This window comes from Accipiter gentilis, chromosome 25 (assembly GCF_929443795.1).
Source record: "Accipiter gentilis chromosome 25, bAccGen1.1, whole genome shotgun sequence".
In the NCBI taxonomy this organism is placed as follows: Eukaryota; Metazoa; Chordata; class Aves; order Accipitriformes; family Accipitridae; genus Astur; species Astur gentilis.
In genome coordinates this window covers 18,368,072-18,385,000 of record NC_064904.1, presented here as the reverse complement: position 1 = coordinate 18,385,000, position 16,929 = coordinate 18,368,072, and the positions used below count along the sequence as shown (strand labels likewise).

Sequence of the window (16,929 nt, the reverse complement as noted above, 5' to 3'; positions counted from 1 at the left end):
GAGGAGATGTCAGCATTCCTTAAACATTTTACTTATTGCAGAGCTGCAGAAGCAGAGAACACGCTGAGCCATTTTTATATGGAAATATAGAAAGGCAGTTTCCCTTCCTGCCTTTTTGCAGCAAAAATGTTTCATTAGCTAGGAAAGTAGGGGTTTTTTTCAGTCTGAGTTCATTAAAACTTGCTCTGGACTGTGTTATTAGCAGTGGTGTTTTTATGCTAAGACACGCTGATCAAGGTTGTCTGTACTGCCTTCAAGAAAGTGGTAATATCAGTGTTTAGAGTGGACCTTGCCTCTGTAAAGGAAGACCACTTTTAATGACAAAAAATGCACTGAAATAACAAATCTTTTTTTTTTTTTTTCCCCAGTAGGACCAGTGTAAAAAAAAGTTTATCATTGTGCAGGAGGCTCTGTATTTGCAGGCAAAGGAGAATAGGTGAACCTTAAGCTTATTGTAAATTTGGGAAATGTTGCCTTGAGATAACCCAGTGAAATACCTCACTACTCTACAACCTGCCCAGTGAGCCTTATTTTTAGTGTGAATCCAAACAGAAAAATATTCTCCATGCAAAAGAGCAATTATAGGCCCAAAAGCATAGTTCAAACATGTGTAGCTGATTTAGGTTCCCAAAAATACAAGTACTGGCCTGTTTCATTGTCATCCACACAAAGAACTGAGTCCTAAAATCCTTTACTCAACTAAATTCTTAATAAGTAAACTGAGACTAACCCTCTAATACCAGATTTGTTAAACAACATGATTTAGGTCCTTGCTATTCATGCACCTTGTACAACTAAAATGACTGTTAAAGCTAGAATCATGAAAGAGTCATTTTATGTAGCTGCTAAATTCCTCTCAAATCTCCTTGCAACTTAACGAGTAAAGAAAGCTCAATGTGTAATGCCAGCTAATGTGGTTTATGCTAGAAAATAGTATCAACCTATCTTTGTAGCTTATCTAAGCCAGGATAATACTTTTAGCCTTTATAGTAGACCCAACTCCATTTTTTCAACTCTTGACTATGTATTTCCTGAAATCCTTTTCCAAAGAGTTAAATTGGATGTGAAATCTGTACTAGGCTATGGGACGCTCTTTGTTCTAGGAGGAGGCAGCAAAGCTTTGCTTCTGTATCACTTTCATTGCCTTCTGATTGAGGTTGACAGTGTGACAGGAAAGCAAAGAGAAGCAATTGCAGGCTGAATGAGAGCCTTTTTCAGCCATACAGCAGCCTCCTCCTTAGCCCCTGAGAAAAAGAGGTAACAGATGCCGATAGCAAGAATCCCTAACAAAGTCCTAACTTTGATGCAGACAGAAGACAAAAAAATGGGAAAGATTGTCTCACTTCAGAAAAACCTTGAATGGAGCACAAAGGAGGTGCTGGGGGGGGGAATATCGCGGGGCTGGAAATGGCTGGGAGAGTTATGGAGCAGCAGCGGTCTCGAGAAATATATTGTTGTGAAGGTTTCAGGTCTTCGTCATCTGCTGTTTCGGCAGCGCGAGGAGTTGGGGAAAGTGTCTCCAGCGATGGGGGGGTCGGGAGGGGAGTTTTTCACTCTGCCGTGAGCTGCGTTTCCAGGAAAGGCACCTTTTCCCTTTCCAGAAAGTCACGTTATTTACACAGAAAAGGATCAGAAAATAATGGCTGGGGGAGTAAATAGCTGCTCAGAGTAATTTTCTGATGGAAGGAAAACAAAGCGGTGATATATTTGTTCTCATCTCACTCGGAACAGATTGCGCGCAACAAGAGTTTTCTCATTCACTTGTGCATTCTGCAATATTTGTTGTCATGCCTTTTTAACATGGTTTAAGCAAAAAAATGCTCTACCAGGGAGCTTGTCTGTAACCTTTGGACCTCGTAGAATAACCTTAAATTAGTGCAGTGAGAAGACTAAAAATAAGAATAGCTTTTGTTTGCTCAAAACTGATCTGGCCCCTAAGATGACATGAGCCCAGCAGATCCCCCCTTTTCAGGAAAACTGTGGCAGGAGCATGCTCACCCATGGAAAGGCAATATTAAGTGTGCTCGTACGTAGACGATCATCTCAAAGCCAGGTCCGATGCTGCACAGTGTTTTGCATAATAGAGCAGTATTCTCACATGGTAAGGTGGTAAGAACCTACACCCCCCTTAAGCCCTATAGATGGATAAACCTCAGTTTACCCCCAGACCTCTGCAGAAATCCTATGGCATATGCACCAGCGGGATTAATAACAGAGGATGAAGTGGGCAGGTGAAATACGCTGCCTCCCCCTTTCATCCACGCCGGTCACAGTCCTAATGTTATTTGCCTATGTTTCCGTGGAGAAAGGGATGCTACAAAACAGTGGCTTGCGTTTTTCTTTCCCCCAAATGTTAGTCTCAGATGAAAGAAAAAGAAATGTTTCTGCAGGGAGAGGGATTAGGGTTGTTAGGACACCATGCTAACAGCCCTACGTGGACTTTTTAAAAGCTGGGCTGTGTTACTGGCCTAATGGATTGATGTGGTTTAGTCTTCAAATGGGTATTTAGAGAATGGTTTAAATGTGAATAACCGAGCGATACCTTATTAAAACCAACTGCCTGAGAGAATTATAAATTCACAGCTCATTCAAATAAGAAAGGAAAGCCCATGACATTTCCTTAAGGAGTAATGATAGTCTGCAGTGTCAATATGGCTTTGGTATACACACATTAAAATGCTCGTAAGCGTGAGTCTCTATTTATGGGGTAATGGCATGCAAAATTCAGCTAGATATTTAAATGGGACATATTTCCTCTTTCATAATTGCAGCATTGGCGAGAACTAATTTAATTATTTTTTGCCTCTAATTTAATATTCAGCAAACTATTTTATTTTCTCAAACATTGTAAAAAAGGATTTTCTCCCTGACTTAGACTTTGTTTGCCAAGTTTCATGGCTGCAGTATGTAAATTTTATGTCTGAATTAAAAACCCCAACACTTAAAAATAGAAGTCGTAATAGACACACACTGAACTTAAACTACAGTGGTGTTATAGCCATGTGGATGTGGCACCATAATTATAGTTTAAAAAGCAATTAAGATAAAAGCCAGTACAAAGAGATCAGCCAAATATCAAGAGACTAAATTCTAAGCAAAACAAATCTCTAACTTCAAGCTAAACAAACTTTTGGTGGTCCATGTTCTCCACATTTTAATATTCATATACAGACATGCAAACATACAGAGTGTTTGGGCTTCAGAAATGTTCCTTTAGCAGCAAACGGAGTTCAAAACCTCTTAAAGCTTTTCAGGAAAAAATTCATAACGGAGATCTCAAAACATTTTGGGGCAGTTAAGCTGTGCTTGGTGGTGCTCATGGTTGACTCCTGTGTTGGGGTCAAATTGCTTGTCCCCTCTCATGTGGGACCAGGATCTGAAATTTGGCTCCTCTCTGGTGGTACGTTGGGCAGTGCTGCTGTGCTGCTGCTGGAAAGCTTGGCAAATATTTGGGGTGTTTTCTGGGGAAATACTGAGTCACCGAGAGGTGCCTGAATTAACCTCCTGTGCAGTCCGTATTGCACTAGCAGGTTCTAGGTTGTATGTAAACATAAATATAGGAATACACGTGTACACACATGATATAAATGTTTACATTATACGTGTGGCACACAGACACATGTGTACAGATACATTTGCACATAAATTCAATATATTCATGTAGATATGCCATCCTGGACATATATGGATAAGAACTATATGCATTTCACCCTGACATCCCTTTTTATTCCTTTTCTGTATCAATTTCTATTACAAACCCATTCATATATTGCAAACCCAGCTAAAACAGACTGTAGAAGACAATTATAACCCTACTTTATGCTTTTTGAACCTATAACAACCCTACATGATTTAATACCTTGCTGGATTGCTAATAAATGGTTGACTTTCCAATAGGAAAGTGTAGTTTTCTATTCAGTTCTGTAGGCAGACTGACTACAGAATCGAATACAGAATTACAAAGCACAAACTGACTTCTGATGTATTCAGTTTTATGGGAATTTTCCATAGGGGAATACATTATGTCTTAACTAATGTTTTGCCTTAAAACATAAGTTTTGCTGAACCAATTAAATCAACCAACTAATCTTGCACATGAAACATTAAACAAGAATGAAGTGTCTGCAATTAGCAAATAGCTTTGATGTGACTAAATATCTATCTCTATGCATCACCAATGTTGTGGGTTTAAGTCCCAGATGATGTTAGACATGCTGAATGTAAATGTTTGCTGTCTATATGTTTCCAACCAGCTGCGTCTTGGAGCAGCAACACTGCTGGGTTCATAGAGATGGAAACCCAGATGCCCATTGCTGTTACTAGGAAAGGGCCAGTTTGCATTGGAACATGGATAAAAAAAGATAAACGAAAGAAAGAAAGCGCTGACATGGCATTGCACTGAACAGGCAGCCAAAAAGCACCACAGTTAATTCCCCCCCAAAAGCAAGATTTTTTTTCTAAACAGAAATATTCTTTAAAAGCTAGGCTAGAAGGTGATAAAAGAAGTGTGAATAACATGACAGTCCAAAAGTAATATGTGGCATAAAGCAGCCCAACCCCACTGACTCGAGAGCAAAACCCCCGCAGCCGGTGCAACGCCTCCCTCCTGGGCAGCAGTGATTTCGGGAACCCGATACTCAGAGTTTTAGAAACTTTAGAGGCATGAGAAGTTGTGTGTGGAGGCGTGGCCTGGTAATTGCTCGCCTTCTTTTTTTGTGCAAACACAAAAATACCACCCCGGCCAGGTTGCTTGGGAAGCACCGATGTGTGTGGGAGCAGGTGTGGATGCTGGCAGGGCCCTGATGGGAATGCGGCGTGGGAAAGGCGGGACACGCAGCACGGCCCCAGCGCGTTTGGGTCAGCCTGGCAGCTGAAGAAGCACTTTCTGTTTAGGGAATTTATTTAGACCTCAAACTCTTTGACACTGGGACTTTCTTCTCGCTCCATGTTTGTACAATCTTCAGCACGGTGAGGTCAGCCTCCAGACTTTTCTTTCATATTTTTGATTTTATTTTTTTGTAACGTTTTGGTGAATGTAATGGTTTTGCTGGTTTTTTCCAGGGAGAAACTGAGACCTTCAGAAGTTGCTCATGAGATGGGCATCCCCTGTGGTTACAGCTAAGGAAGGGTCAGGCTCAAACACCCAGCCTGATTCAGGCAGCAGAAAGACACAAATCTGGGTCTCCCCAAGCAGCTAAGAATGCTGATTATCAGACTGCTGCCTTGGAGGCAGAGCTCCCCCAACCCAGCCTAGAAGTGCCGTTTATTTGGTATAAATAATTCAATATTCACTAGATGTGAGAGATGCTTGAGGCTGTAGAGGTCAAGGAGAAACTGAGCAGGACCCATCTCTGAAGACCACCAATGAGTTATTTTGATACCACGATGTAAGGCATTACAGTTCAATCCTTTGGGTGAAGTGAGGAGCAAACTTGAACTGTGAAATGGGGTTGGTATTACTTTGGTGCAAGAACTAGTAGCTGAACTATGTATGCAGGGGTGGAAAAAGAAAAGTGATGTTGGAAGGACACAATCTATTTTAAGAATCTACCATCACAAAATAAATAAACTCACAGTCTAGATAATGGTGAGCCTTGCAGTTTAATTAAAAAAAGTAAATTATAAGGATAAGAAATATTAATAAGAAATGTTTCTCCTAAATGTCAAAAATGACTGAGCGAGTTATCTGTAGTGAGAAAACTCGTACTTTCTCCAGCACATATGGGTGATTTTCATTGAACAGTGGAAATCCAACTAAGCAAAGAGGTGCAGAGATGCACGCATTTCCCCTCGCATCTGAACATCTTGTTATCACATTGGCAATTAGTATTTTGTATCTCCTGAAGATCGGAAGGTGACTTACAAAGAAGAATTAATCAGGCATTGCAACACCTCAGAGGGGTTGATATTAGCAGGTACACTTTGGAAAAAGGGGAAAAGGATTCCCAGAGGTTGTGTATGACATCCCACCAGCATGACTAACAACACCCCCCCCAGCTGCTTCATCGTATGCGCTACACATTTAACAATAATTTTACAGGAGGGATGTTACAAAACACTGGTGTAATGGCTGCATTCCTCCTCCTTCTCCTTCCCTTCCAAAGTCTGCTTTCAGAAACAGGTTTTGGCCATTGTACTCACTTAACAGATAGCGCCGAGTCGCCTAACGTTGCCACTCCATGGGGAAGAGGTGGTGGTGCGGAATAGCCATTACATGTGTGTGGACACTGTGATAATTTTCTTGATTTCAGATGTTTTGCTAGTTATGATAAAAACTAAAACAATTACAAGTGGTAAAAATGAATGTATCTGAGACAGTATTTTGTAGACTGGCATATCTCCAAAAAATCAGCAAAAGGTGAGTGGTGAAAATAAGACAACTCCCGCTCCTGCAGCATTGCTGTAGGTGTTTGGAGAAGATGCCTCAAAGGGCAGGAGACAGCCTGAATAATTCACCCCAAGGAGACTGAGGCTTGCTGCTCTTTCCCTATTTAAGTTAAAAAAAATGTTTCCCTTCTCATTGCTGACTTGCCTGAACACGATAGGATCCAGAAGTGCTATGCTTCAGCTACAGGTGGCGATGGAGGTGACAGCTTGGACATGCCTGCTCCAGCATGGAGAAGGGAGTCAATCCTCTTCCTCGCCAAGATGAAGCCAAGTGAAGAAGGAACTGGGGACCAACAGACACAGGACCAGGGCTTTCACCTTGGATGAAATGTCAGGCTCAAGTCCCCGCCGAAGGGTCAACACGTTATACCACGTCAAAGAGCGACAAAAGCAGAGGTGCCCTCAGACCAGAAAACCTTGTTGAGGAGTAGGATTGGGTCAGTCCTGCTGATTTTAGGCACTCGGATGAGACCCCTATGTCCAGAGCCGGGTTCACCGACCAGACGTGGCTGACGTTGCACGCCAGGCACCGGCACGAGGTGCTTGGGGTTGCACCCCAACTCAGTGCAGGCGCCCTGAGTAGTTATGTGTCTCCCACCACCCCATTGCCCTCATGTTCCACCGCACCCTGGCCGCAGCCTGCTCACCAACGAGGTCAAAAGTTTCTAAGGCAACCTGCCAGACGGACAGTACAACTGCATAGCGGGTGCTTCCTCAGGGAAGCAGGCTGAAATGGCAGGAATATGTACAGAATATGATGCCTCATTAGTTAACATCAAAAATTCCTCTGAAATAATCATTTTTAACTCATTGCCAATTAAATTAAATTAATATATGCCTGTAGTAACATTTGGGTCTCCAGGAAGAATTGGTGTTCAATTAAAAGAGAAGCCAAACACCATTAAAATAGAAATGTACAGTAAGTGCGGTTGAATTCCACCTGTTCATTCCAGATGTTTGCAGTGATTCACACATCTAAAGCTCTGTAAATAGAGCTAATGATGGTTCAGAATATCTTAATACCAATTGCTGCATCACTTAAAAACAGAGCTGCTTAAACTGGGTTAGAAGGCATGCTGCTAAAAACTCTGTAGGGATAACACTGCCCCTGTGGCATACTACAGCTTGAATTTGCTTGAGGATCCAAGACTCAAGAAATTCTCTAGGGATGTGCCTTGGATTCCCGGTGTAGCAAAGGGAAGAATCTGTGGATTAATAAGAAGAACAGAAAATGGAGTACAAAAAGAAAGATGGCTCCTGTGAATGCAAAGCGCAGCCCTCCTACATATATGCCGAGAAGTCAAATATCACCTGGTATTATTTGTGTTTGCTGCTTTTTATGCCATGGGCAAGTATTGTTCCCCATATGCATGTCCATGCAAGGGCAGCTGCTCTCACAGCATGTTTACATTTATGCATGGGGAAGCTAAATTTCTCCTCTTTTGTAGCTGCTCTGACTTTAAAGTCTCTGGGTAATTTATTTATCACCGTCATTGCTCATTGCTACTCTTGCACACTTCCTTAACTGGGCAGCATCACGGAGCTGGAGATCTAAAGAGCACGTTTTTTCTTGCATGGGAATGGTTCACAATGGTTAAAGATCATGCTCTGAGCTGCCAACAAATTAGGACCTGTGGAAATCCTCTGCAATTAAAGGAAAACAATTCAAAGAAGGTCTTTTCTCAGCCTGGGAACTAATGAAGTTGGCATTGCTACAGATTGGTGCCCCAAGTCCCCAGTCCCTTCCCCACATACCTTTTGTGCTGAAGCTTCCTTTTGTGTTCCCCACAAGTTCAGCATGGACGTTCCCAGTTGGCAAATTCCACATTTATAAGAATTGAGTATCTCTGAGATCTTGTGCCCCTCCAGCAGTTTGGTTGTAATTGGGCCATAGATTTTAAAGCTGCAGGTCTTGGAGGAAGAAGGCATGGATCAGCATTGTTTTTGGAAATGAGACTTGTACTTGGGGTCAGAGATGAGTTTTGATGACCCACCAGGAGATATAATTTCCAGAGCAGAGGACTTTCCACTTACAAAGCCTTGCCCACTCTTCAGGCTTTGGGGAGCAGTTGTAGAGTGAGTCCTAGCCAGTTTAACATGTTTCTCCTGGACCTATTGCCCCCAGGATTCTGACTGGGTACTGCAAAGGTAGGAACCCCAGGCACACCTGATGTCCTCAGGTAATCAAAGAGCATCTCAGGCGTACAAGCATTTTGTGGTCCGCAGTTCCTGACTTGATGCATATGGATTGTTCCTTGAAATATATCCAGGAAAGTCATAACTCCAAGATGGCAGCAATCTCAAGAGTCATCGAAACAATAACCACAGGCTCTTCTTTATAGTAACTCCCTCTGTTTGTAGTGGAAAGATCTCAATGCTTAAAGCCGATGACACCAGGATGCAGGACCAGGAGGTTTTCATGAGGCTACCTCATCCACCCCCTGCCTTAAGGCAGGATTAGGGCTAGCTAACTACTCCTGACAGATATTTGTCTAACCTGCTCTTAAAACCCATCCACAAGGTCCTTTCACCCTCTGCTCATTGCTCCTGTTAATTAAGGCCTTTCCTCAGTGAAAAATGAGAATATGAGAGTGGGAAAGTACGGACTGTAGCTGCCCCTCTCTGTAAGGACACTCAAAATATGTTCATCACTGCCTTGGGAAGAGAAAAGGCTATTTTCTTATCACAATTTCTTGTGTGCTCCTGGCCACGTTCCTGCAGGGACAACCCAGGGCCAGCCACGAAGCTCTGCGCTGGGTGGCACTTGGTGGGACCTGTTGGGAATACGCTGGGCAGAGTGGAGCTGGCAGCGGGAATGCTGCTCCAGCTGAAGAGGAGGGTTTTGTTCCCTTGCCTTCCTCTGCCTCTGCTCCCTCGCAGGCACAGTCTTTCCGCAGGCTGTGCACAGGGACCATTTGGGCATTAATTAATAGGATTATTTTCTTATGAATTCCTTCTTCCCTTTTCCATAGGATGCTTTATGAGAGCGGTTGGTTTGACTTCACTTTGGTAAACTGCCAGGGCTGCGTTTGCAGGGCTAGGGATGCGACGATAGTTATGGCAACTTCATTAATACCGTCTGATATGGGACACATTCTCAAATTAGGAGAAACACAGCATGGTATGTTACCATTCCCCTCAGCTCATACACGGAGATACATCCATTACTGTAACACATCTCCCACACATTGAGAACGTCTTCATGCACTGGATATTCCCTAGGGAAAGCAAGACGGGATCCCAGCATCGTTCCTGGAGGGTTGTTTTTGTGCGCTAACTTTTCCCCTCAAGTAGGATTTTCCTGAAAACCAGGGTTTGAAAACATCAGCTGTGTGGAGAAGGAGCAGCTCAAGCCAAGGAGGCACTGAGTACCTTTGCTACTGCTCTCATCTCAATCTCTTTTCTTCATTATTGTAATACAGCCTTTCATGTGATTTCTCTATGTAACCGATAATGTTCTTGAGCTTGCATTTCACAGGAAAGGTTATTTTTGAAAAGAATAAAGAAAATCCTTATCAACCTACACGCTTGTTGTAGGAATGCCAACTCTCTTATAAGTGCAGGCCCATCCATTCCTTTATTTTGATGTAAAAAAATCTCCTGGCCTGCAACTACAACATGTAAGAGGTATTGCAAGCAGAACTTGATCTCATCTCACTCTGAAGACAGCAGGGCCTTTCTCCCTCAGAATAAATCTCAAACAAACCCCCCTCCTGCGCCTAGCTTTACTGGCAGCTTCAGCAACAAGAGATAAACTTCAACCTACATTTCCTTTCCAAGCTTAGTTGTTCAACACTTTTTTTCCCCCCACACCTGCTTGGATCCCCTGCAAGAAGTAATTTTCCAAATGATATTGTGGCCGGGGAAAACTGAATAGCCCTTCTGGTACAACGCAGTGATACCACGGCAACTTCTGCAGGTCTCAGGGGATTTCATACAGCGTGCCTCAGAAAAAGAGCCCTCCCCCAAAGGGGTCTTTGAATCTGTCCCCCATTATAAGCACATCTTGAGAAATGAAAGAGGGAATGGCAAAAACTGGTGCCTAGAAAACTCTTTTCCTCACCCTGGAGCATTTGGACCAATTGCTAAATTCTAAGAAAGGTAAACCAGTCGGGTATTCTGACCGTTCACAAATGTCTAGGAGTCCCTCTCCTTTTTCTATGATCATTGGAAGATGGAGAAGAGGATCACATCTCTCAAATATGCATTCAGAACAGATGCCTCCCACTGACAAAATCACATTCCTGGGACATATGAGCTTCCACACAGTGTGAAGTGTTTTAAATAACTGAAGAAAGCCTCTATTTTCTTACATTCTCAGAAAATACAGCATCGAATTAATCTCGAGGTCAGTGGGGGGATCCAGGTGTGGTACGGTAAAGACCGTTCACCAGAAACTTCACGTGGCAAAGTCCGCCCTGGGGGAAGCCGGAATGAATGGAAAAGGGGGCTGGGGGGTGGCCATGACTTATTGCTACGGAGCCGTGCTGTCGACCCATAGCAAAGGTGGCGTGGCAAGTGGGAAAAATGCAAAACCTGCTGATGGGACGAGACAAAGATTTTCCGTAATTAGCAGCTGACGCCCATTGATTTTTGAAACAGCGACTCTTTAAAATAAAACAGGTTGCACGATGGTCACGCAGGCCCGGAGAAACGCGCCTGAGCTCCGGGGTCTGCTTCAGTACCAGATAACAGTGACACCACCGCGGCGTTCAGCAGCATTGACATGTGCATGCAATGGAGCGGGGACTGCATCTAAAACCCCTTTCTACTTCAGACCAATTTGTGTAAATAAACGCAAACATTTCTAAGGCTTGATTGACTGAAGTCAGTGAGAAGGTCTCTGCTGACTCCACTGGGCTCCAGATAAGGTTCTTCAGTTCAGTAGCTTCCAAAATGCATCTGCTTTTCTGATTTAGTGCTATTGTTTGATGCAGGTCAAAACCAAATGAGCCTTAATTAGCTTCAAACTGAGTTCCCATGTTTACAACGGACTGGTGTATATTTCTGCTTAATTCAGGTATATACATCGTCAGTCATCTGTGAACTCTGGCTTCTCTTAAAATACCTGCTTGTCTCGCTCTCTTGCTAACTGCAATGCCACATTTTTAAATTCTCATATAATCAAAGGTACACTAAAAATAGAGGAAATTCTTGTATATCAGGACACAAAAAAAAATGCACACAACTTCTTTGCTCACTGATGCAACCAAAACACCCAGGAGTTATTATAATGTGCATTCCCCTGACAGAGACTTTTATTTCATGCAAATTACTATGATTAAGATTCGAATACTTTTTTTCCATTTTCGCACATTACTTAATCAATGTGAAGTACTGTGTAAAAATTGCATCTCTTCATAACAGTGATTTTGACCAAGTCAAGTGTTGCTGCTAGAATCCTAATCCAGACTTGTGATTCAATTATCATTTAGAGACTTTCTAAATTCAAATTAAGTTTACCAAAAAAAAAAAAAGTTAATATCAATATGGATCATTTGTAGGTTTTATCAAAATAGCTTCGTGTTGCAAGGGAATGTAAAACATGTTGGATTCTTTCTGTTTCATTTACTTCTTTAACTTAACATGAAAAATATACAGTGCCGCATGGAATCTGAGCATTAAAATGTATACCTTGGGACACTTCTTGTTCATATTGCATTGTTTATATTTTATAGGCAGCCACCCTGAGAGCTTACGAGAATATTTAAGCTCTGGATGTGGACATCTGATTGAAGAAATCACATTACCACAACTTCATGAGTTACTGTTCATCAGCAGAGCCCCAGAAACTCACTGCTACCTCATAACCCAAAGTAGGTGTCTGCTTCAGTCCTTAGAGCTGCAACTACCTCAAATAACAGGTAAACCCCGTGTCTGTTAAAACCCTCCCTCCTCTTGGTGATCTACTTTAAAATTTGGGTGCGGTATGCATGTACACACCGCAAGTTGCCCATGACCTGCCATAACCTCGTGGCTTCCATTTGTATCCCCATGAGTCAGGCTGGCTATTTCAGTCATGGTTTTGGGGGGGATAAACTCACTGTGGGCTGTTTGTGGATGTTAAGGTCAGCAATAGCTATGACATTGGTCTGGCCTCTTACATACTGATGCAATTTGGCATTGAAATTCCTTTCTCCAAGCCAGCAATGCTGGTAACAAATATTTTTGGGGAAAAAACCCCAGCTACTCAACATAAAGAATCCAATCAGTGGAGAAGTTGCTACATCCCTTGGCCCCGGAGATAACGCAATCTATTGTGGAGAGCATTAGCCTGGAATTCGTAATGTAAAGCCTCTAGATTTCAGAGGCTACTAGAAAATTACATTTTCATTAATGTTTTGACTAATTATTCTTTTACAGCCACGTAGAAAGGTTACCTGGTCTCTTAAATGTGGTATGCATCTAGTATGCTAGCAATTTTCCTTCCTTTTCATTCCTCACAGGACAGAAATTAGACATTGTCATTCCATATTATTTGTGACATGTTGACATTATAATTTAAAAGGATGCAGCAGTTCTGAACAGCTGGAGAGTAATCCTGAACAATCCTTGACAGTTTCCTTTGGAGGATGAATGCCCCTCCCTGGAGAACTGCACAGTCTCTTATTTTAAACTAACAGCTAATTTTAGACAGTTTGCCCTCTTAGAAATGCATGCCACAGAGACTTCTCTATATGGTGAACAGCAGTGACCAGAGATAAGCACCCACACAGAAAAAGAGAGAGCTCTAAAATAGATTTTTTTCTCTTCTAAGAGACATGACTTGTTTGCCGTATTGCCTGATGGAGCCAAAGAGAGACTCTTATTGCTGGTGCTCTCTGAGACGGCCCTCCCTCGTGCTGTGCTGAGCCGAAAGCTTCGTGGATGCCGCAGGCGCTGTGGGATTGCTGTGGTTTACTTCTCCTCAGAGACCTGGGGGAATTGGTTTAAGCAGAAGGGATTTTTCCCTCCCCACCCAACAGGTTTGGCACACCGTGCTGGAAACCTCTTGCTCCTGGAAGGGAGCAGGACGCAATCTGCAGCAGGGTCATGCAGCACCTCTGTCTCTCAAAGGGCTTGGACGCAATGCCGTCGAGCGATGGGGGGGCACGAGCCAGCAAACGCCTCGTGGAAGATGGAAACCCGCTTCATACGGCTTTGCCTTGTGGGTTGTTGAGAGAAGGGAGAAGGCTGGGACCTGGGGCATCTCCTCCAGACATCTGGCCAGGAGGAGGGGAAGCTGCTGTGCCTGTCGAACACAGCCCCGCTTCTCCTGCCCTTCTGCAGCTATGGTCTAGCCTTGAGGACAGGTTCAAACACTCCCTACCAATGAGTGCTTGTGTCTTTAGCCAGAAATGCCTTGACTTTTTTTTCTTTCTTTCTTTTTTTTTTTCTTCCCTTTTTTTTTCCCCTCCCTTTCCCCCCCCCCCCCCAAAAAAAGTCCTGACTTCATATCATCACACTGCTGGGACATCCCCAGCAAAGGTATGTTGCTTGCAGATCAGACATCAGGCAGGTGACCCATTCGCCAAGTCTGTGGGGTGTTTTGGGTTCAGGTTAAGGGTAGACAAAACCTGCTGAAATTATTATTGTTTTATTGTGTGTCGTGTAGTCATCGCAAGGACAAGCAAGAAGCACAAGAGAAGTGGTTGTCTCTTGTCACAGGAGCTAACACAGAAGGGGAGCTCTCCTGAAAAGCGGGTTCATGCTCTGCAGTTCTTGTCTGTCCTGGCTACAAGAGCAAGAGGAAAGAAGGGCTGAAGGGACAAACCCTTTTGTGCCATGGACTGAGCAAAAGCCCCCTGTGTTCAAATAGGTGCAAGGCTGGGTCAAACCTGATTTGTCCCCAACCACATTTTTCACAGATTTGCAGCAGACGTTAGTGTGGTCAATCTGGTCACTGACAATTGAATCCCACTTCACTGGGACCACTGAAAGGCATCGCACTAGCTCTGATGGGGCTTTGGTCCAGCCTTTAATCTGTACAAGGTTTTTTTCCATGCTGCACATCTCCTCTGGGGAACAGTCTGTCTTTTCTGAACAGGAACTGCAGCTGGTTGCAGAATAAAAATGTCTGGAGTTGGGCTATGCTGGATATTGTGCCCTGTGAAGTCAAGGGGAAACTCATCACTGGTTTCAAGGACAACAGCTTGAGGTCTCTTCTTCAGCTGTCATTCAGGAGTTTGCCTCATGGCTCCTACCAGTTAAATATTTCTATCAAACAAGGACAGTGCTCCAAAGAGGAAAGTCTGACAGAAAAAAACCCCAAACCAAACAGAAGAGTTCCTGCTTCTCCTTTCTCTAATTAAACCCCTCCCCCGCCCCCCCCACCCCCCCCAACTCTAAAAGCTCAAATCTGGGTGTATTACTTTTCAAGAAGAGAATACTTCCCTTTCAGAGTTTAGAGCAGCAAGCTTAAAAATCCCTGGTTTGGACTGAGGTGATTTTAAAAACAATTTCACTGTATTTATCCTGTAGTTGGAGGAGGCGATAAGCCATGCAAAAGAAAACCCTGTGAATGTAAAGAGACTGAGTCGACTGATACAAATCCACCTCCGCCAGATCCGTGTTGAGAGGACTTGCTCACAAGAGTAATGCTGTTCCTGTGAAGAAGCATTTCCAAGCTCCAGCCCTCAGTATAGCACGTGGAGTAGCTGAACAGGTAATACCCAACATTGTGCCTTGGGGCCCGCAGGGATGGGAGATGAAGCTGTTCGAACACTTGTCTGTGTGCAGGCACTCGAGTGAATATATAAAGTGTGTGTGCCAGAGCTGAAGGGCTTACAGGACTCAGGTGTTTGCACCTGATAAAAAGCCAGGACAAGTGTTGTGGGAGCGTGTGAGACTGAAGAGGAGAAGTCAAGACTCGATCTCTTTCCCTGAATGATTCATTGCCCTAAAAAACAGCATCTGAACTGTATTACTGTATTTTTCAATGACGACCATCTCCCCCCTTCTAAGAGAGGACCCCAAGAGCAATTCCCCTGAACGTGGGAACAATGGAGACAGTGGAGCCAAGTAATTTTCCTAGGTCCTTCCAAACTTGTTCTCAAGCAGTTGCTAGAAATGTGAGCTCAGCCAGTTACCTCTCCAGAAAGAATAAAATACAATAAAATGGCTTAGCAGAGTTTTTAAACCCTGATATCCCTATTGATTTTCCATGGAAAGATGACAGTGATGAATAGTAACAGTGCAATGCCCTCAGGTTGGTTTTCTCGTGCTGAGATGCAGAACGTACCTAAACAAGTCTAGTTTTACTAGAAATTCTCCTCTGGAGCACAAGTCACTCCTATCCATCATGGTCCCTCAGATCAGCTCATTACCCCATTACCCTCTCCATCATGGCTTTAAGTATGGAGTTGATGTTTAACAACCTGCGATGTGACCCAGGAAAAATGGGGGAAAACCATGACCAAGCCACGGGCTGGGTGAGTCTCGCAAGCTCTGCTTTTTCAATGAGGTTCAGATCCTTTCCTAATTTCACACAGGTCTTTGCAAAACGTTCCTGGGACAGCCTGATGGGGAGAAATCAAGGGCATTGGGTGGAAGAAGGGGTGGTGGGAAACATAAGAAAACTCCTGCCTGAGAGCTCCTGAACCACGACATGGTCTGAGCTTGTCGAGCAGATCTCCCGGGACTTCATTCCATCCTGTCATCCAGCAAATGGAGGCCTCTTGGAACCAGTAGACCCGGAGGATGATTAGCAGAGCAGATTGCTGATGTGAGGCTTGTTCCTGAAGTATCTAATGTCTGTATGTGCAATTAGAGCCAGGGACAATTCTGGCCCCAGATAGCTGCCTCCAAACCAAGGCTGGTACTACTTGGGAAGGAAATATCTGTACCTCTCTGTAGTTCCCCAGGGATGGAGCTGTCTTTATTTGTGAAAAAGGCTCCTAACACGCCTTTGAAAGTCAAAGTCCTCTCCTGACTTGCTTCATCCACTGGCAACAGAAGCCATCCCTTCCAGGATAGAAAGAAAAACAACCCCCCCTCCTTATTTTCTTTCCCTCTCGCACATTTTCAATTAAAATAGATTTGTGCAAGCTATACTGAATGCGCCGCAAATCTCTTTGCATGGTTAAAGTTGATTAATTTGGGTTGGAAGTGAAAATTAAAAAATGGCAGCCTCTCTTGGGCCTTGCGGATGATGGAGCACAAACGGAGATGCCTGAGCTGGTTCTGCCTAGAGGAGGACCGCCTCTTTCACCTTGGGTTAAACACTCAAGAGCAGAGCTGGCTTTTGGGGGGAGGGGGTTGGCCTGAAAATAATATGTATATAATCCTCAAGATAATCAATTTCTTACAGATGCTTTGTAAACTTTCGTGTTCAAGAGCGCAAGCCATAGTACTTTCTCAATCCCTAGGGGTTGTACTTGATATCCATTTATTATTTCCTAATGCTATTCAATCTTTTTTTCCCCCTGTTTTTTTGAAGCTTGCAGCAATAAGCCTGAGACTTACGTCGGCAGTCGCCACCGCTTCTGCCATTCTGCAGTGAACTTTGTGCGTGTTTTCATATTCCTTTTCTTACACTCCTGATAAAAGCATTATCAGGGAAAT

At 43.5% G+C, this 16,929-nt stretch overlaps 1 long non-coding RNA gene across 1 annotated transcript in view; it reads left to right on the top strand.

Moving 5' to 3' along the window:
* The window catches only part of LOC126050610 (uncharacterized), an 83,829-nt gene extending 71,647 nt beyond the window's left edge, over nucleotides 1-12,182 (top strand). The window contains exon 3 of the long non-coding RNA XR_007509603.1: nucleotides 12,066-12,182. This is a non-coding gene — a long non-coding RNA (uncharacterized LOC126050610). The remainder of the gene's footprint in view (nucleotides 1-12,065) is intronic.
* Nucleotides 12,183-16,929: the final 4,747 nt, after the last annotated feature.